We start from the raw sequence: 23,326 nt of genomic DNA, 5'->3' as shown, positions 1-23,326 counted from the left end.
TTTTTTATCATGTCCTCTTTTGGGCCTCGTAGTCCAGCATTTACTTATTCTTATTTCACATAGATAGATAGATAGATATTCAGCCAATCATAAAAAAATACAATGGAAATTGGTTGATAACAAGAGCTTAAAACATTAAAATTTGTAAACAACAAATAAGACGTATAATAATGCACATAGATATGAAAACCTATATACCTACAAAATATTAAAGCGTACAGAAATATATAAATGCCCTCATATCCAATATAAAGTCTACAAAGTTTACAATTATTTAACGGTTTTGGTGCGCATTGAATATCTTCACAGCAGAAGGATAAAAACTGTAAGTAAATCTTTAGAACCCTTAAAATTACGCATTCTTTTGCCTGATGGCAGGAACTTAAAATAATCAGCTGCTGGGTGGTAATCATCATTCAATATATTTTCAACACGTTTTAATGTTCGCTCCTGGTAGAGTGAGTGAAGGAACGGTAGGCCTGTTCCAATGTGAAATGTTACAAATACAATGTGAATGATTATGATTGGTGGTTATGTCATGGCAGATGAGACTCGTGCATGGGGCATTACATCAATTGGAACGAGCCCAAATAAATTTGAATGGTTTATTAATTTAACGGTATAGGCTATACTATCATTTACATTATTATTTATAGACGTGACAGGGGTGTGCGAAAAGGGTTGCATCGTCACATTGCGCACACTTTAGACCCCAACTGATGGCAATATTATTACACAGAAATATACATATGGTAGACTCGAACAAATTGAGATTTTATTGGATCTAAAGCTACCTCCAATGGTAGCACCATTATCCATCTAAGTACCCTAAACTTGGTAAGACAAAATCAAATTTAAGTGGATCTCACCAGTTACGCCCTTCCATGTTAGTTACATTTTGCGTGCAAATCATTACCGCTCCCCCAATCTGACGAAACTGAACCTGTTTTCATAGGGCAGATTAAAAACGGTAACTGTTTAGAAGTCAAATCAGAATTTTGACATAACTTTCTAGCTAATTTCATTCCAGGAAACTAGTGTTTCTTAAAAGATGTAGTAGAGGAATGAATATACAATAATACCGGAATAGCAGGCTCAATTTGCACTTGAGATGCATCTAATCTGATGTATGAACGAGAAAAAAAGGAACAACAGCAAAGCACATACAGTTCCGCTTCATTTACAGTCTGTCAGACCTAAATATAGCTCCACAGCGCTATACAGCAAAATGTCGAATTAAATTGACATCTGTCATTAACGTCGCAATCTCATTGGATGCCTCTGTCACATCTCATTTCATAACGCTTTTGATTGGAAGAAACTGTCATAGAAACAACATATGCCGAACGACATTGGATGACTTCAGTCAGTCCCCAACGAGCGAGTTAATGAGCTCAGAGAGCAGTTTTCTTGTAGCCCCGCCCCCACAATTTGGTCAGACGTATGAAATTTCGCGAAACTGCTTGAGACCTACCTCTCTGGTTCAAAGGTTTGAATAATGCAAATGAATGCGTCGCTAGCCACCATGACGCGGTAAGTCGAATCTCTCAACATTTGTTTTTCGTAATAAAATAGTAAACATTTCTATTTTTGTCGTACTTTCTGATAAATCTCCATTCAATTTGGCGCTTTTTTTCATGGCCCCAAAAAGTAAAATGCACATTGTTGGTAGAAATTGGCTAGATTAGAGTATGCTCTTTTCATTGATACCAAATTTGCGATTAGGAATGCACTAGTCTTGTCAATAATCATCGTACTAGTTTATGGCAAAACACAGCGTTATGTCATACAGATGTTAGGACTTTGTGTTGGCTCTGCGTGTAAATTTAATGATGTACATTGCTTTAGTTCATGGAAAACGCCCATGTCAAACTATAGAGTTCACGCCTCATACCTAATAGTCATTATTCACCATAGCTCTGAAATGTAGGAGCAGAAAATGCTCATCTTCTTTAAACACATTATGCAAGCTCCGAAGATGAAGTATAGCCTAGGAAAAAAATACCTCACACTAACCACAGCAAAATACCATCCTTTTTCCATGGTAAACTGTGGTACAATACCGCAATTTCACTGGGGTATTTTGGTCCTATGGATGAAGTTTACCAGGTTTACCATAGTACCATATCACAATTTTACCACGGTTTTTATCACTTTCTATTTCATCTTCACCGTGGTTTTATCTCAAATTTACGCTATGTGTACTATGGTATTACCATAGTTTTACCCTAATTAAGCACCTTTTTACCCTATAGCTGTACCAAAATTTTACCCTAATGGTTTTACCCTCATTGTACAACAGTTTTACCCTAAATTTACTAGAGTTGTATCCCAATTGCACAACAGTTTTCCCTACTTATCTTAATTATAATCAGTACACCACAAATTACCTTAAATTTCACCCATTGGTGGATTGTATCATAATTGGCCCTCTAGTTGACGTATATAACAAAGCAACTCATACTGTATGTCATGATGTCGTATGTATATTAAACTATTTTATATGCACCAGATTTGGTCAATATGCTGCAGTCAAAGCATGCATGATAATAACATAAAGGATAGACAGTTTTGCAGGATATGGTATCAACAGTATTTGTCATTTAAAATAAGTACCATAATTTTAGTCTATAGGGCTACTGTGGCAAATTTAGCTTGTGTAACCCCAATTTACCCACAGTTTACCGCTGTAAGACTAGGGTACAGTTTTTTTGGCTGGGAGCATATATAAAAAAAATCTTACATAGGGTGATATATTATTATATTCATGTACTTTTTAACTGTTCGACCAAACTTTCTTGCCATTCCTGGACTTGCCTTTTATTTAAACATTTCTTCCTACTGCTTTGCCTCAAGTCTTTTCATAGTGGTTAAAAGCTATGTTTTGTTATCTTGGTTCTATTTCCTAACAGTGTTAGGTCTCAAAGTTTTATGTTAATATAAACGAGAAATTAAGAGACCAAAACAAATGTGTTGTCATTCTTAAAAAAGAAAGTTCTCTGACCAAAAACTCATCGTGGTGTCAGAGTGGCAACCACTGTCTTTATAGTGGGCGAACTAAAGTTTTGTCTGGCCATTTTTAAGCCAAAATGCCCTCTCAGGTGTCTTATTTAATTGCCTGTTGTATAACTTTTATGCTTCCACAAAACTAGTTATGCTTGAAAATATACCCAGAAAAAGGACACTGTCTCGATAACATAAAGGCTCCATAGGCTGATTACTAGCAACCCCATGTACAATTTCAGAAGGTCGAATTCGAAGGGGCACTGGCAGGGCTTGTAGTATTTGCAGTGGCATTTCATGTGGCATTTCCAGTATGTCATGATCTCCAGGCGTCATTATGCCCCTATCCACAAAGAACTGTCATTTAACTGCCATGAATAGTTCCTCTTATCATTCGATATAAGAATGGAGTTCCATGATGTAAGCAATTCAATTCCATTAGTTTTATCACGCTTAGTTATAGCATTTCGCGCAATACGTACCAACGTGGAACGGAACAGTCACCACTGGGTACCGACTGACTCTGTCAGTTTCTAGAACTTACATTGTAGGAAAACGCTGTAACATGTCAATGTTTATTGTTCTTGATTTGTCTAAAGAACAAACTGCCACATGTACCATAATGAATTGGCATGCGTTAGTTTCGCGAGACACTCATTGGAGGATATAATTCGACTTACGTCGATTCCTAGTTCCACGAAAGACAGTTTGCTCTAATCACGAACTTGATGTGCTATTTATTTTCTAAATTTGTTCATAAAAGAGAATACAATATTGATGCCAATATTGCTATTCATATGAATACTTCTCAAATACTCACGTCATTGACTATTCATTGTATAGTAATAAATATGCCATAAACGCAATTTCTTGTTTTCCTTTGGTGAAGTTTTGATACGCGGTCTAGTTACATATTTCAAAAACTAACAAAAGAATATATGATACAGCTTTGGGGCTATTCATTTCACAACAGTTACGGTTTGCTTTAATTCATAGCACAGGGAGAGTCCGTTGACTTATATAGCTAGTTCGAATCATATTCTCACAGTCCACCTTTCACTTGATGCCATTTAACTAATATTCAATACATGTATATCATATGACAAGGTGATGATTGAACGGGGCTCTCCAGTATTCTAATCGAGAGTGTTATCATATAGGTCCTACTTCATCACGAATTCTCCTGTTTTACAAACCCCCGAATCAAAGCAGCCCGAATTACAACGAGCTGGATGATTGTCTCAATGTTTCACTTGGGGAGTTTCACCGAACGAAAAACATGACTTAGAAAGCCTAGCAACTTGATTGACGTAGAAATACCGAGAAATGCTTAAGCGATCTCTTCTTCAATAATCAAGAACGGACTCAAGGGCGTAGGAACCGGGGGGCTGGGGGCGCCAGCCCCCCCCCCAGTGACAAATATGGAGGGGTGGAAGTATCATTCCGCCCCCCGCTTCGCAAGTCAGAAAACCCCTTTTTCATTTCCAAATGAGAAAAAAAATCTCATTTGGAGCACCAAATTGCATCTAAGGCCAGGTGAAAATGCAAAATTATATACAAAGTGGAGTGGGTGGGCTGAAGTGTGCTATATTGCACCAAATCGCATCTGAGGCCACCTGGAAATGCAAAAAAAAAAAAAATCCAAAGGGGAGGGACACACCCCCTCCTCTTAGACCCCTCCCCAGGCCGGCCATCAGTCTTCAGTCCCCCCCCCCACTCAAAAGTACCTTCCTGCGCCACTGAACGGACTTATGGTGATGAACTCGTTGTACCGCCAATGCTGGTGGTTCAATGTCGACGGTTCGGAAAGTCAAAGCAACAACTTATTAAGTTTCGTGGAACTAGAAAGTACCAGTACGACAGCGCCGCTGCCATTGGAGATCAATTACTAATACTACATTGGGGCACTATATCCGTTGCTCTGTGAGGGTGTGTGTGTTTGTTAGACAATAAAATTGCATTTATGTTATTTAGGTTTTCCTAATAATTTCCGCATCGCTTGCCTGTTACGCAGCTTTTTTATTTCCGAAAAAACTGATATGATTCTATTGCTTTGAACAAATATAGACATATAATTCAGCATCTTCGTGTACTAATACTAGGCCTACATGGCGGCAACTATTGTAATAGGTTCATCATGCTGCGTTTCTTATTTCCTTGTTTATGAACCTGTCTTTAACGGTCAATGTAATATAAACAATTGCTTAAAGCGGGCATACTCCTATTAGAGTCTGTATCAATCCGCCCGAATGCCAAAATGCAGTAGGAGAACATCTTTGTTGATATGTTACCAATCAAGATCTGGTTTCTTTTTGTAGCTTGCATGTTGAAGAGTTTGTATGGAAGTAAAGTGTGGTGTACAAATTGGTTCAATTTAGTCAATATGTAATTAATATCCATTAAGGCCTCCGAGGAGAGGCATTTGAATTTTGTTTTTACTACTGAGTGAAGAGGTTTGTTTACAAGTGACGACAATTTAAGGCTTTGGAAGCAAAAAAATCTGCATCTTAATGATACGAAAAATTGATAATACCATGAAAGGCCAACTTGTCAGCTATCCATTGATGGGTAGCGTTTAGGTTCTGGGAACTTCGATCTAGACTTAGAGGCCACATTGCTTTTGTGATTGAATGTTTAATACAATGGTGCTTTTAATGGGTGTATGCTAGGCTACCTTAAAACAAAGAGAACAATGTTTGCTGATTTGTGAAACTGTGTTATGTTTCTTTTATAATCAGAACAGATTTTCTAGGGTGATATTTCCTCTTAACCCTTTTCCTGTTCGTATTAAGTCAATACTTCCAACTGTAATATCTGCTTGTTATTATTATGATAAAACTTGGCTGCCTTTGCTTGCTTTTATAAAGTCCCTTGTGCTAAAGTAAGACGCGAACTAAGGATTTTATTTCCTCTTCGATGTTACAAATTTTAGTTGTACCATTTAGTTCCTGCCTATCTTCTGTCATTCCATTGGGAGTAAGTCATTTTCAAGAGACGCAATCTGATATATTTTGCCTTTGATCCAATCCATGTACTCCAAAAGCTGAAGCTGCATTGAGAATTGGATATGGATTGTCGTCAATGCATTTCATCACAACGTAGAGCCTTCGTTAAGCTGTTTGTTTTGTTGGGATTCTGTTAGCGAAATAACGTGCCTCTCGTCGAACAATTCCATTGACTGTTTTGTATCCCATAATTATGCAACAACACTTCGATTTACTTGTAAGTCGTCCATTGCATTGCTTTGACTGACAGATTCATAAACAAGCAAAACATTTATTCAAGCTCTGAAGCAATTCTGATATCATTGCATGATTATGTGGATATACTTGAAAGTGATTCAAGACGACTATACGGAACACAAATAATAGTCGTCTTCTATATACAACGCCTTGTTGCAGTTGGAATTGATCTACAAGTTACACATTATAACATGTAGACAAGATCTACTCATATGGTTTGCTGATTTGATAGCTACCGTAACGTTTAACTTCCAATAAATAACCTACTACTTGTACCATTAATACACGAGCAGCAAAGTCAAGCAGATTTCCAACCTCTGTGAAAACACCCATATGTACCGACTGATGTTTTCTGGATCTCGTCAGGTTCCTTGCTGTCGGATGTCTTAGACGTGACACTACCAGTACCCTTGTCGTTTCTTTGTAGTCAATGCTGAAGACATTTTGAAACTGTTGAAATTCTGACTAATCTGATGATGTTTCGCAAGCAGATTCACTGATGACATATATTTTGAAAATGGCGGACTAATGAGCCAAAGGAAACTAAGAAAAGCTGTTTTACTGTCAATCTGTCAGTGACCAATAACTCTTTTTCCTATTACAACACTACATCAGAGCAAAGACATATTGGGATTATAAACGCTACCGAATTAATACATTGTTATAGCTTTACCGTGTCAGTGCAGTGTTCTATTTTTTAAAGAATTCGGTTTTGTTCAGGACCAACAACCAAATTCGAATCGCCAGCATATCGAATAACATCAACGTATATTCAAGTTCTGACTAACTTCTTGTTAAAACGTACAAGATTTTTAGAAAGATATTACCAAATAACTGTTCAAATTCAAGACTAAACATAAAACTATAACGGAATAACTCTTTGCACATACATATGAACCGATGTACTGTGCGGTTGAAGTCATATGTACCAACTTATGCTAAAAAACAACAGTCTTCAGATTATCACCATGACAACCCAAGACGGAGAGCGACATCTTGTTTAATATTAATGCTATTAAATATCTACCTCTTTTCAACTTTTATCGCATTCGTTTCTATTTTCTTTTCCTTTTCTTACGCTTCCTGTGAATAAGTTTATCATAATACAAGATATAAGTTTGTAAGTTTACCTCATTTTAGTGTGACACCGATTGTCAAAAATACGGTACTATTGGACTTCTTCAGGCAGTTAACTGTCCTTATGTGTATTATTGCATGTCTGTAAATTATGAAAGTATTGATTTATTGATAAATACGACACACATAACATATTACTAACATTTAAAAACAATTTATTCATTAAATTTCCTACTTGACTTTAAAATGGATAATGAGTCTTCTACACAAGTGGATGGCAGTGGTAGTTATTCAGGTAGTATCTATTCGGTTCCGTTCTGTGACATTTACTACGAAATTCTTTATACGTTTATGAGGAATGTAACAGCCACGGCTATAATGGTTGGGATCTTGGCACTTATCTCTAACATTTTGTTTCTGATTACGGTGGCTAGGAATCCCCATCTCAGACAGACGCCGGTGAGACTTTATCTAGTCTCCCTTTCCTTTATCGATACCTGTGTCTCAATTTGTTTCATCTCTTTCGCACTTCGTTGGCACTTGGAGACGGTGCATAGGATATTTTCGTTTAACATACACCTGCTTTTAATTTCACGATTCCCTTTTCAGTTGATGTCATCCCTGTTGATTTTCTTAGTGACATTCGAGAGATATAGAGCGATATGTAGACCAATGGCGCATTACACATCAGCTCGAACAGGTGACAACTACCAGTACTTCTATTGGCTTAGTGGGGTGAAAGCTTTCATCGCTGTAGTCATAACCTGTTTAGTCATCACAGCGGTTGCAATTCTCTTCGAGACTATTGAAACTGCAGAGATCCTTTGTTCAGATCAGGTTACGTATGTTCTGTTGAGAACGATACCAGAGTCTTGGCATTTTGCTATATCAAATTCAGTGAACGTCATTAACTACATAATGGTTACACTTGATGCTGTAACCATTTTCGTTTCAGTTTTACTCTCGTTTCTGATTTATCGAGAACTTGGAAAAATACCACAACTAACCCCAGGAAATAACCGAAGACGATACGCGCGAGAACAAAACAACATGGCCAAAATGGTTGTTGCAAACACTTTAGTATTTTGCTTCTTTGTACTTTTGCTGGATATCTTTTCGTGTCTGTATCTTAGCGCTGAGACGAGCTTTGATGATATGAGTATCAAAGCGTACCTTTACCTTATCTTCATATTGACTCTTTTAAATTCTGGGATAAATCCAGTTATTTACAATACATTCGGCTCCATTTATCGCAATGCAGTTCTGAAAACGTTTCCTTGCATGAAATATGTTATCAATTGTTTTGGTGTGTCCATGACAAATCGATATAATTCAAGCATCGAAAGTCAAGGTTCTTCACTTCAAAGGTTTACTATAATAGAAGAAAAAGTCTAATTTATACTTTTTGATGACTGTTAGACCAATCACAACTGTGCATAGCTACCTTATCAACCTTATTGTTTCAAATTTCGATTCAGGCTTGGAGAGTAAATTTAACTCTCTCAATGGTGGTTTGTATTGAATATCCAGTAATGGAAGTTTTTTTTGTTTCATGTCAATTTGAATTATGTAACAAACCGCAGTATTACATTGTACTGAAGATAATCTGTGAAAGCTATGAATATCCACGACAGCAGTGTTTCAAAAGTGTGTTATAAACTGTTGACTTTATCTTTTCTATGAGGTTAATTATGAATTATTAGTGTACAATGTATAACCATAATATTAAACATTAGAACAGGGAAAGAACCTGAAGTACTTGTTATCATTTAAAATAAAAACTCAAAAGTTGGAGCATTTGATTTCTTTATAACTTTATAAAAGGGTGTTTCTTTTTAAACCTAGCTACTATACCGCTAAGCACTTGCCGTTGAGCACACAGTGTATGTTATCAACGTTCTTATATAAGGGGCTGTTAAATCTATTATTTTTCAAACTTTAATGCGTGACCAGAAACTCGCAACACTTTCAGAACTTATTTATACAGTTCTTATGAAATTTTACTTAGCAAGAAAGTTTAGTAACCATTTGGTTATCATATATTGACATCTTTATGCAAGCCTATATATACATTCAACTGAATTTTTTATATTTCGCTATTTCATTTTAATAAATTTTGAAAAAAGGGAAATATGTCTACATTATTTTTTAACAATGAAATGAAAATACTGAGCTCACGTAACGCTGCAAATTGCATGTTACCATTTGCGCATTGAAGGAAACATAATTTACACCCCAAAACAAATTATTGAAAAGAAATACTCACTCTGGCAAAATGTATTAATTAAGCATAAACGTCTGTAAGAAAGTTCGGTATAGAAAGAGACAGTAAATAATCTACTCTAGAAGACAAAGTTAATGATTGTAGCCAAATATTTTAATAGGAAGGAGTAAACAGTTATGGTGAATACAGTGGAGGATGCAGCAATACTCAAACCAGGAGTATGGATGACCAGTCTTCACAGATACCAAAAAACCTCGGAAGGAAGCGCGCTAAACTTAGATATATGCTTTGTTTAAGTTCATTTTGCAGCTGTATAGATGCATGGTACAAAGCTATGCTAAATCTATGTTTGCAGTGACAATAACCATTTCAAGGGGAGGTAAAGGATATAGGGCTGTCCCTCTGGATCCCCCGCTATAATATTAAAATAGAACAAAGTTGTAGTAAAAACACAAGTACTTCATATATATATATATATATATATATATATTTATATATATATATATATATATATATATATATATATATATATATATATATATATATATATATATATATATATATATATATATATACATATACATATATATAGGCTATATTACTTACCCTATAAACCATAGGCAGGATGTCACACTCACGGTTGGGTTAATTATCATAACACATGGTACATGTGCTAAATTTCGAAAGCATAGAGAAGGAAGTTATTTCAAACTGACATTAAGCTTCCTAGCGTATACGTACGAAATTATTTAACTGTATTTATGTATGAATTACATTGGAATTCTGAAGAGAAGAAAATGACTGATTCACCATCCAATATTTCCATCATTAAACTCAAGTTCTTTGTCACCAAAATTTATCATTTCAATGTTTTAACGCTGCCAAGCGACAAGCGATAAGCAAACAATAGGAGTCTCATGCTTGTAAAAACGTATAATATTTTTTATCAGGAAGTGGATTATTTCTCTCGATAAACATTTTCAGATATGTGTTTCATGGTCACAAGCCAAATGACCTATTTGTGGTTACTTCCTGTTGCAGACACATACATTTCCATAGCAACAATTGTTCGCGCTTCCACTTTAAAAGTGATATGCTGGTGGCAGACAATTTATATATTTATACTGAAAAATCTCAGCATAATTTTCGAGATGTGATTAATATGATAGCTATAACACAAAATCCGCTTATTTCTATGGCATGTGGTTATTACGACTTTTATTTTTTGCTGTTATTGCACGTATCATATTTGTACTTAACTCTAAAGATATTCAGAGTATCTGATTAAACAGAAACCGAAACCTATTTCTAACCATATAGACTTAGCAAAACAACAAAAGGTATTGCATTATGTATTACACTGTATACAACTTTCACGAGGCTGGTACCAGCCTGGTGCAAAACAACAAAAGGTATTGTATTATGAATTACACTGTACACAACCTTCACGAGGCTGGTACTAAACAACCAAACAACATTGGTTGACTCTGTTACTTGTCATTTCATAACGCTTTTGATTGGAAGAAACTGTCATTGAAACAACATATATCGAGCAATATTGGATGACTCTGTCAGTTTCTAGCACTCACATCGTAGGAAAACTCATTGTCACATATCAATGTTTAATGTTCTTGATTGGCCTATAGGACGAACTGTCACAGGTATCAAATTGAATTGGCATGCGTTAGTTTTGCGAGACACTCATTGGTGGATATAATTCGACTTACGTCGATTCCTAGTTCCACAAATGACAGTTTGTTCTAATCACGAGCTTGATGGGCTATTTATCTTCTGAATTTTTCCACGAAAGAGAATACATTATTGATGCCAATATTGCTATTCACATGACTACTCCTTAAATATCAGTTAATTGACTATTAATTGTATAGTAATAATTATGCCATGAACGCAAATTCTTGTTTTCCTTTGGTGAAGTTTTGATACGCGGTCTAGTTACATATTTCATAAACTAACAAAGCGTATATGATACAGTTTGGGGCCATTGATTTGACAACAGTTACGATGTGCCTTAATTCATATCACAGAGTGAGTCCGTTGATTAATAATAATGATAACTAATAATTTAAATTTATATAGCTCTTAAAACAGCGTTTAAAAGCGCTTTACAAAGTAGGATAGAGACAATGGACTCCAAGGAAAATAAACTAGGAATGAAAAAAAAATGTTTTAAGTTGTTTCTTGAAAATTCAAATGGGAGGGAGAGTCACGAACGTGAAATGGGAGTTCGTTCCCCCCCCCCCCCAAAAAAAAGGCGCAGCGGCAGAAAAGGCACGATCGCCATACCAAGTGCGGGTACGTGGACCAGGACTTAATCGCAAATGCGCTTGATAGGAAGAGCGAAGCGTAACTGTAGTTGACCGACGCAAAGGAGTAAGTGGATCAGTGATATATTGAGGGGCAGCCCGTTGATCGCTTTGTAGGTGTGAAGTAGGATATTAAACTGGATGCTCTGAGGGACGGGAAGCCAATGCAATGAACGGAGTACAGGAGTGATGTGATGAAACTTTGTAGTGAGTGAGACTAGGCGCACAGCAGCGTTCTGAATTCTCTGAATGGGAGCTATATGAGAAACTGGCAAATTCACAAACAAACTGTTGCAGTAATCCGGATAGGAGGAAACAAAAGCGTGAACCAGTCGTTCAGTTGAGCCTTGATCTAGATACTACCTGAGTTTACCAATTTTGTAAATACCATACGCAGCTGAACGACAAGTGTTCTGAATATGTTTTCGCATATCGAGTTTATCGTCAAGCAAGACACCAAGATCACGTGCATTTTCGGAAGGAGTTATGACATTTGTACCAACAGTGAGGTCAAGTAGGTTACTCGACTCTCTAAACTAGGAAGTGACGTGGATGGCTTTGGTCTTTGAATCGTTAAGGAGTAAACTGTTGCAAGTGGATCATTGCTTGATCGATACAATTTGAGAGACTGGTTAGACATGCATTATGGTCATTTTTCATGAAAATGTAAAGTTGCGTATCGTCAGCATACATAACGTGATGAAAACCCTTATATGAATCGATAAGATGACTTTAAGGACCAGTATACAAAATGAATTCAAGTGGTCCAAGACAGACCCTTGTGGACCCCCCCCCCCCCCAAGGTATTAGGTAAGGAGACGAAAGAGAATCATTTACGACGATAGTTTGCTTTCGGTCTTCAAGATAGGACTCAAGCATCTTTATAGCGATCCAGTAATACCGTAGCTACGCGGCAATCTTTAAATGACGATTTAATGGTCAATCGTTTTGAAAGCTGACGAGAAGTCAAGCAAGACGACGACAGCCTCAAGACCTTTATCAAAAGCAATGAGCATATCGTTGTAGATTTTGATGAGAGCAGCCTCAGTAGAGTGGAAACTACGATATGCCGATTGCATCATAGAGAATAGCCCACAGTCGTGTAAAGAAATTCGCAATTGCGTAGTAGCAATTTTCTCTAAAACCTTCCCGAAAAACCATTAGATTGGCAATGGGTCTGTAATTACCTAAGTCATTATGATTTAAATTCGATTTCTTTAATAGTGGTACAACATGGGACATTTTGAATGGTTCTGGAAATGAACCTGAAGAGAGGGAAATATTTATTATATAAGTAATACAATATTTCACCAGTCAGGTTGGTATAGGGTCCAGTTTGCAGAATTTTGAAGGACACTCCATGATAGTCTTGCGTATTTGACTATCAGTGACAGGTTCGAAGGAAGTGAATTCACTTTTGCAACCAGCACCCACATCAGGGAGAACAACTGGACTTTGGTTTTCAACACTGGTGGTGACTGTGTTGACTTTGTTGTAAAAGAAGGCAGCAAAATCGTTAGCTATAATGCCTCATTGGACTCGTGGTCTGGAAGGACTGGATCAGACTTGACAGCTTTCGGACAGAACGGAAGAGATTTTTGTTGTCGCATGTATCTGCTGTTAGGTATTCTGTTTTTGCTTTCCCAATTAATTGGTAATATATCCGGCATTGCTCACTATTCAACTGTATATGTAAATCTAACCCTGTTTTAATCCAAGTACGCTCAGCACTTCGTCGGATCCGCTAAGACTCTCTATTTGTTTTCTGTGTACCAAGGAGCATTTGGTCTCAGCGAAACAAATGAATTTTTGACGGGGAGGTGTTTGTCTATTAGTTGGCTGAGAGAGGAGTTATACTGCAGAACTGCATCAGATGGATTCGATATAGACAGAAAGCTCGGAAATGAACTTGAAATATCCCGTTTGGACTGTTCTATGTTAAGATCTCTATACTTTCTGAAAATAACCTTCTTCTTTGTTGGGGAGAACGTTTCGCAGAAAATGAGGAAACCACAGCAGCATGATCAGATGGAAGTTCTGTCAAAATGTTCACGTCAACTATCAAGTCATCACCTGCTCTGGAAATAAGGAGGTCCTAGGTGTGGCCACTCAGATGAGTCGGCTCATGAACGTGTTACTGAAACCCAGTGGTGTACAAGGAAATCAAGAAATTTACCAGCATCAATTTAGTTGTTATTGTCAACATGAATGTTGAAATTACCAATGAAAACTGAAATATTGGCATCAACATTGATGGCATCAAGCAGAGAACTGAATTCACGTTGAATAGAGAGTATAAGTGAGTTCGTCTTTAACAGAAGGTGGCGGTCGATATATTGCAAAAAGTTTGAAAGTGGTAGCCTCTGGAATTCGAACCATGCAGTCAAGATTCTCTAAAGATTTGACACTCTCGAAGTGTCTGATATGCTCAACTTGAAGTGAAGACCGATTAAGTATGCATACGCTACCTCCAATCGATGTTAGTCGAGGTTTTTGTAGAAACGTATAGCCGGGAAGGGTAAAAGTAATATCGGCGATAATGTTGTTATCCCGGAAATTACGCCTCAGCCACGATTCAGTTATTACACATATGTCTAAATTTTCATCAATAATCAGATCACAGGTGTCTTACCATTTATGGATCCGGCGATCCAATTGCCAACGCGTAGGCATGCGTTTCTTTCTGACAGTTTAACATGTTCGTATGTTCCTTTACACAGATCATCCATACTAAATTATCACCTCTAACATCATTTCCAATCGCCTTATTTGACCTTGAAATTGGCCGCGGAGACGTAACCGTTGGAATGTTGAATCTGCGCCTCAGTCTTTCTAACTCTATACCCACGTTTTGTTCGGCGGACAAAATAACTAATATAGCTATTTCGAAACATATTCTCACAATCATTGAAGATCATTAAACGGGGCTCTCCAGTATTCTAACCAAGAGCGTTATCATATACGTCCTACTTTAGCACGAATTCTACTGTTTTTACAAACCCCCGAATCGAAGCAGCGCGAATATGTATGCATACGAGCTTGATGATTGTCTTTATGTACCACTGATAATAAAAACTCTACATGGTCATGACACAGAAAATTGATAATGCCATGAAAGGCCAACTTGTCAGCTATCCAGTGATAGGTAGAGTTTAGCTTGTCCGAACTTCTCTCTAGACTAAGAGCAATGGTGCTTTTAGTAGGCGTATGCTACGCTACCAAAGAGAACAAACTGTGTTATGTTGCTTTAATAATCAGTTTAACAGATTTTCTAGGGTGATAATTCCTCTGAACCCTTTTCCTGTTCGTATTATTATAAACTTGGCTGCCTTTGCTTGCTTATATAAAGTCTCCTGTGCTACGGTTAAACGAGAACTAAGGGTTTTATACCTCTTCGATCCAATCTATGTACTCCAATAGATGAAGCTGCATTGAGAATTGTATATGGTTTTTCGTCAATGCATTTAATCACAACGTAGAGCCTTCGTTTAAGCTGTTTTGTGTAAATGGGATTCGGTCAACGGTATAACGTGCCTCTCGTCGTTCAATTCCATTGGCTGTTTTGTATCCCATAATTACACAACAACACTTGGATTTACTTGTAAGTCGTCCATTTAATTGCTTTGACTGACAGATTCATAAACAATCAAAACATTTATTCAAGTTCTAAAGCGATTCTGATATCATTGCAAGATTATATGGATATATTTGAAAGTGAATCAAGAAGACTATACGGACACAAATAATGTGTTGCAGTTGGAATTCATCTACAAGTAACACATAGTAACATGTAGACAAGATCTACCTATATGGTTTGGTGATTTGATAGCTACCGTAACATTTAACTTCCAATAAATAACCTACTACTTGTACCTTAAATACATGAGCAGCAAAGTCAAGCAGATTTCCAACCTCTGTGAATACACCCACATGTACCGACTGTTGTTTTCTGGATCTCGTCAGGTTTTCTTGCTGTCGAATGTCTTACACGTGACACTACCAGTACCCTTGTCGTTTCTTTGTAGTCAATGCTGAAGACATTTTGAAACTGTTGAAATTCTGACTAAGCTGATGATGTTTCGCAAGCAGATTCACTGATGACATATATTTTGAAAATGGCGGACTAATGAGCCAAAGGAAACGAAGAAAAGCTGTTTTACTGTCAATCTGTCAGTGACCAATAACTCTTTTGCCTGTTACAACACTACATCAGAGCAAAGACATGTTGGGGTTATAAACGCTATCGAATTAATACATTGCTACAGCTTTACCGTGTCAGTGCATTGTTCTATTGTTTAAAGAATTCGGTTTTGTTCAGGACCAAAAACCAAATTCGAATCGCCAGCATATCGAATAACATCAACGTATATTCAAGTTCTGACTAACTTCTTGTTAAAACGTACAAGATTTTTATAGAGATATTACCATATAACTGTTCAAATTCTACACTAAACATAAAACTATAACGGAATAACTCCTTGCACATACATATGAACCGATGTACTGTGCGGTTGAAGTCATTTGTACCAACTTTTGCTTAAAAACAACAGTCTTCAGAGTATCACCATGACAACCCAAGACGGAGAAAGACATCTTATTAAATATAAATGCTATTAAATATCTCTTTTCAACTTTTATCGCTTTCGTTTCTTTTTTCAATCCATTTTTTACGCTTCCTGTGAATAAGTTTATCATAATTCAAGAAATATGTTTGTTGGGTTTTCTCATTTTAGTGTGACACCGATTGTCAAATATACTATTTAGGCAGTTAATTTAACTGTCCTGATGTATAATATTGCATGTCTGTAAAATATGAAAGTATTGATTTATCGAGATATGTGAAAATCATAACATATGACTAATATTTAACAACAATTTATTAATTAATTTTCCTACTTGACTTTACGATGGATAACGAGTCTTTTACACAAGTGAATGACAGTGTGTATTATTATTATTATTATTTCAGTAGTATCTATTCGGTTCCGTTCTGTGACATTTACTACGAAATTCTTTATACGTTTATGCGGAATGTAACAGCCACGGCTATAATGGTTGGGATCTTGGCACTTATCTCTAACATTTTGTTTCTGATAACGGTGGCTAGGAATCCCCATCTCAGACAGACGCCGGTGAGACTTTATCTAGTCTCCCTTTCCTTTATCGATACATGTGTCTCAATTTGTTTCATCTCTTTCGCACTTCGTTGGCACTTGGAGACGGTGCATAGAATATTTTCGTTTAACATACACCTGCTTTTAATTTCACGATTCCCTTTTCAGTTGATTTCATCCCTGTTGATTTTCTTAGTGACATTCGAGAGATATAGAGCGATATGTAGACCAATGGCGCATTACACATCAGCTCGGACAGGTGACAACTACCGGTGCTTCTATTGGCTTTGTGGGGCGAAAGCTTTCATCGCTGTAGTCGTAACCTGTGTGGTCATCACAGCGGTTGCAATTCTCTTCGAGACTATTGAAACTGCAGAGTTGCTTTGTTCAGATCAGGTTACGTATGTTCTGTTGAGAACGATACCAGAGTCTTGGCATTTTGCTATATCAAATTCAGTGAACGTCATTAACTACATAATGGTTACACTTGATGCTGTAACCATTTTCGTTTCAGTTTCACTCTCGTTTCTGATTTATCGAGAACTTGGAAAAATACCACAACTAACTCCAGGGTATAACCGAACACGATACGCGCGAGAAGAAAACAACATGGCCAAAATGGTTGTAGCAAACACTCTAGTATTTTGCTTCTTTGTACTTTTGTTAGATATCTTTTCGTTTCTGTATCTTAGCGCTGGGACGAGCTTTGATGATATGAGTATCAAAGCGTACCTTTACTTAATTTTCATACTGACTCTGTTAAATTCTGGGATAAATCCAGTTATTTACAATACTTTCGGCTCCGTTTATCGCAATGCGTTTTTGAAAACGTTTCCTTGTATGAAATTTGTAATCAATTGTTTTGGAGTGTCAAGGACAAATCGATATAATTCAAGCATCGAAAGTCAAAGGTTTACTACAATAGAAGAAAGAGTCTGATATTTTTTTTGATGACTGTTAGACCAATCACAACTGTGCATATCAACCTAATCAACCTTATCAACCTAATTGTTTAAAATTTCGATTCAGCCTTGGAGATTAAATTTCGATCTCTCAATGGTGGGGTGTATTGAATATCCAGTAATGGAGGTTTTTTTTGTTTCATGTCAATTTGAGTTATGTGACAAACCGCAGTATTACATTACTGAAGATAATCTGTGAAAGCTATGAATATCCACGACAGCAGTTTTTCAAAAGTGTGTAATGAACTTTTGACTTTATCTTTTCTATGAGGTTAATTATGAATTATTAGTGTACAATGTATAACCACAACATTTTACATTAGAACAGGGAAAGAACCTGAAGTACTTGTTAATATTTAAAATAAAAACTCAAAAGTTGGAGTATTTGATTTTTCTTTATAACTTTATCAAAGGGTGTTAATCCAGCTACTATACCGTTAAGCACTTGCCGTTGAGCACACAGTGTATGTTATCAACGTTCTTATATAAGGGGCTGTTAAAAATCTATTATCAAACTTTAACGCGTGAACCTCGCAACACTCAGAACTTATTTATACAGTTCTTATGAAATTTAACTTAGCAAGAAACTTTAGTAACCATTTTTTTTATCATATATTGACATCTTTATGCAAGCTTATAATAACATTCAATTGACATTTTTTGTTTGATTAAGGATAAAATATACATTTTTGACATATTTCGCTATTTTATTTTAATAAATTTTGATAGAAGTGAAAAATGTGTATGTCATTTTTTAACAATGAAATGAAAATTCTGAGCTCACGTAGCATGCATATTGCATGTTACCATATTTGACCATTGAAGAAAACATAATTTACACCCCAAAAGAAATTATTGAAAAGAAATACTCACTCTGGCAAAATGTATTAATTAAGCATAAACGTCTGTAAGAAAGTTCGGTATAGAAAGAGACTGTAAATAATCTAATCTAGAAGACAATGTTAATGATTGTAGAAAAATATTTTAAAAGAAAGTAGTAAACAGCTATTTGTGAATACAGTGGAGGATGCAGCGATACTCAAACTAAGAGTATGGATGACCAGTCTTCACAGATATATGTCTTGTCTGAATCATTTTGCAGCTGTATAGATATTTGGTACAGAGCTATGCTAAAACTATGTTTTATATATATATATATATATATACAGGGTTCTGCCGCTGCCGGTTGGCGCCGGTCGGGCCCGACCAGCACGCTGAATTACCGACCGCCACAATCTGCCTGAGTGACTTTTCCGACCTGCACTTATTTTCGATAGGAACTCCAAAAAACAGCTCCATAGCCGGAGGGTCGAACGTACAGAAACAATCTGTTTGAGACTAGGGAAAATCCAGTTCATAACTGTTCAAAATATCCAACACATCACAGTGTCATACTTAGTAAAAATTACCAGAGTTCCGCATTCCAGACCAATGACTGTTTTCCGTTTCCAACTGCCGATCGTACTTTTGATAGTTTCATTTATATCTACAAAATCACAACTAATTGTATTTTGCGGAGTTTACGTTTTCTACAAGAACATGGAAACAATATTTAGCATTGAGTTAATCATGCCAAGTGGCCTAAAACATGTGATTACAAGGGTAACTTTCATAAAGATGGCCATAGCAAGGGGCCTTGATATCGTGCTATGCGTGTATGGTATGGACAGAATCGAAGACTCACACACTGCGTCTGCTGAGTGGTCAGAGTCGGCAGTCACTGCTGTAATTATGTGATATCCTTTCAATGGACCGATTTCATAGGCCCGATGTTGAATAAATGAGAGAGAATACATAATTCATTATGATTCGTCTTTATTTGGGAGTGGACTCTCACTCACTGTCCATCTAAAATTATCATCTCAGCCTGAATGATTTATTTAATAGGCACCACCGGCTGGTCTGTACTCTGGTGCTCCAGATATTTGTCCTAACTTTTTTCATTAATTATGAAAAATTCCAGACATGAGATCTCATTTCAAAGCTGTCTACATGTGGGTCAGAATACTCGGGAAGGGCTGTTTCCGGCCATTGGGGGGTTTCCAAAACCCAAAATTTTCTTGTACGCTCCGCGCCAACCGATGGTGGCGCTCCGCTTAGATAGTCCTGCCGGCACTCAATCCACCCTGGGCAGAACCCTGTATATATATATATATATATATATTATTTACCGGTTTCGAACCTCTGGACATGCGGTCGGCGTCCGTGGCCTGGTGGTTAGGGTGTCTGCGTACAGAGCGGGAGGCCCGGGTTTGAATTCCGGTGGAGGCTGAAAGTTTTTTCACTGTTCTTGATTTTCCGACTCATCACCAATTTCATTTATATATATGTATATGTATATATATATATATATATATATATATATATATATATATATATATATCTATATATATATATATGTATGTATATATATATATATATATATATATATAAACATAACTATATATACTAAGCAAAACAACGAAAGATATTGCATTATGTATTACACTGTACACAACATTTACGAGGCTGGTACAAAACAACGAAAGGTACTGCTTTATATATTACACTGTACACAACCTTACCGAGGCTGGTACAAAGTAGCATTTCTCTTTGCTTAGGTCATTCTCATTTCAGTCCCTGGCAACGGTCCAGCTTTTAATTCAACAAATAGTGTATTGCACACCCGGGATATAAATTCTAAAACTAACATTGTCCTTATGAATACAAATAGCTAGAAAGAAATGTTTATTGTTTTGAAGACATTGTCATAATTTTATAAAAGCCATGTTTGTAAGCCAGTTTCGTTTTCCAGAGAAAGTTGACGCCGTTTTCATATCGCAAACTATCGCACATCTTGAAAGCACCTTGAACACGGCACCGCTAATGTTACAGGCTATAGGTTAGTAGTAAGAGACTTGACAATGGGAAAAAGTGCCGTTCACCACTGGGTGACGTCCGAACTACACCAGCGTACATTTTGCTTTTTTTTCAACATAATGACTCTTTAATGTAATGATACAAGTTAGTTTTTTTATGATGATACATCTTTCATTATATATTTATCTTCAATTATAACTTAAAGAACTACCAATACAGCATCGTTTAAACCAGTTTGAATTCAATGATGACTACACGCTCATGTGTGTTACACATGATATCAATTGGTGTCATGAACATGACTCTCTTCAGATCAAACACAATTTGAAGCTCTGGGCATGATATAGCCCACGGGCCCTTTTCCCCCCTTAAAAGATTTGTATGCATAACTCGAAAAAAAGAAGGTTGACATGTCTTTTCTTGATGGCCGCGTGAACATTCGGCTATTTAATCGTCACATTCAGGGTCCTATATACCTATGAGAGTAATCTGAGACTGAATATACTGATGGCTTAGAATGTTTGCTCCACATTATTCTTTTATGAAAACTATAAACCGAACAATGTAATAACTCTCCGTTCGAAACTTATGTCTATTAAATATATGTCAGTATAGGTAATTTCTTTAATTGTTCTTACGAAAGCAACTTTGTGAACCTTTCGAAGACAATCTGTCTGTGTATCTTGCTAGTGTAATAATTTATGAGTATGGTGCGCGTTGTATGACCTCACAGCGGAAGGATAGCCTACTATCAATAAATCTCTTGGAACCCTTGAATGTAAGCACTCTTTTCCCAGAAGGCAAGAATGTGAAATAATTTTGTGCTGGCTGGATAATCTGTTTGTGTCTCTAGTTATTACATTGTTTTTGTTGGATTGATTTGTTGTCATCAATATATTTACGCTCTCTCTATTGTTAAGCAATTTATCAATTGTTTACGTCAAAAAATTGTAGTTAAGGAAGTGATTCAGTTTCGTTTTAGTTTAATGGGCATAGCGGCCTAGTTATTTATCACTCTGTCATTTCATCACTAGTATTGCACATTGTAACAACTGCACTGATTTGCATGGAATGCTGTTTAACATCGTGAACTTAACGTTGATCTGACACTTTAGCCATTGTCATCCACTTCAATTTGTCCGGAGAGATGCACTATAAAAATCAAGTTGTACAACAGCCTGGATAGTTTGTCAATCTAGGTTGTATTTGACCCACTCTTTTGGACGAAGGTTGTCTTTTTGTTCGTGAAGAGAGATACAGGATTACAATTCTTCCTGTGAAGCGTACTTACATGTGGAAACGGTACCATGGAACTGTGAAAAAGCTAGTTTTGTGTTCTTGACGTTGCTGTATTATTCTCTTAGCAAGTCGACTGATTCTTTCTGAGGAAATACGTTTTGCCCAATTCCGCTTTGACTTCAGTCTTTTAGGTAGTAATAGTATACGACTACCCACTACACCGTAGTAGACCTACAAGTTGTTTAAGGCTGTTATTTCTAACAAGTTACTAAATTCTGACAATGGATTACGAGTCGACCACACAGGTGAGGACAAACGATGTCACACCTCAGTATGATTTCTGTGCTATGTACTTCGAGAGCATGCATAATTTCATGATTAACTTAACGACAACGGCTGTCGTTTTTGGCATCGCCGCACTTGTCTCTAACAGTTTATTCCTTTTCATTGTTGTTAAGAATCCTCATCTCAGACAGACACCAGTGCGGGTCTATCTGGTCTCGCTTGCATTGATCGACACTTGTGTGTCAGTTTCCTACACTTCTATGGCACTCCGGTGGCTTTTCGATTCCGTTCATAACATTTATTCATTCAACGTGCATCTGCTATTGTTCATACGGTTCCCTTTTCAGTTGATGTCATCCCTGTTGATCGTATTAGTCACTTTTGAAAGGTACAGAGCAATATGTCAGCCAATGGCACATTACAATTCGACACAAAAAAATGCAAAATATTTCTTTTGGTTCTGCGAAGTAAAGAGTGTCATTGCTGTAGCGGTGACCGGTGCAGTTATTGCTCTTGCGTTATTCTTCGAATATTGGAAACCGGAAGAACATGCTTGCTTAGAAGATGCCTCCGTAGTTGCGTTTGTGAGAAGACTTCCGACATGGATGCATGTCACTATATCTGACTCCATTTATATCATTAACATCTTCATGGCTATGTTGGATTTTGTCACAATTATAGCTTCAGTATCTCTTTCTGTTATGATTTACCGTAAACTTGGGAAAGTCCCGAAGAAAGGTTCAGTGAACGGAGGGAAGCGTTACGCAAGGGAACAGAAAAACATGACCAGAATGGTGGTTGCAAACACTCTTGTGTTTTGCTTGTTTGTTCTTTTGCAAGATATCTGCTCCTGCATTTATCTTACCTTCGAAGCTTCTTACACCTATGAGAGCATCAAAGCTTACCTTCACCTGCTTTTCATATTAACGTTGTTAAATTCCGGTGCTAATCCCATCATTTACAATGTATTTGGCTCCGTTTATCGTAATGCGTTTAT

The 23,326-nt window shown here is 36.8% G+C and overlaps 1 long non-coding RNA gene across 1 annotated transcript; it reads left to right on the top strand.

The window, feature by feature from the left end:
* The first annotated feature begins 1,284 nt into the window (after positions 1-1,284).
* On the top strand, positions 1,285-19,744 carry LOC139984116 (uncharacterized). Its single transcript, XR_011798943.1, has 2 exons — positions 1,285-10,886; positions 10,959-19,744. It is a non-coding gene; the product is annotated as an uncharacterized lncRNA (long non-coding RNA).
* Positions 19,745-23,326: the final 3,582 nt, after the last annotated feature.

Source organism: Apostichopus japonicus, chromosome 17 (assembly GCF_037975245.1).
Source record: "Apostichopus japonicus isolate 1M-3 chromosome 17, ASM3797524v1, whole genome shotgun sequence".
Lineage (NCBI taxonomy): Eukaryota > Metazoa > Echinodermata > Holothuroidea > Aspidochirotida > Stichopodidae > Apostichopus > Apostichopus japonicus.
The sequence above is the reverse complement of the archived record's forward strand: the minus strand, read 5'-3'. Positions and strand labels throughout refer to the sequence as shown.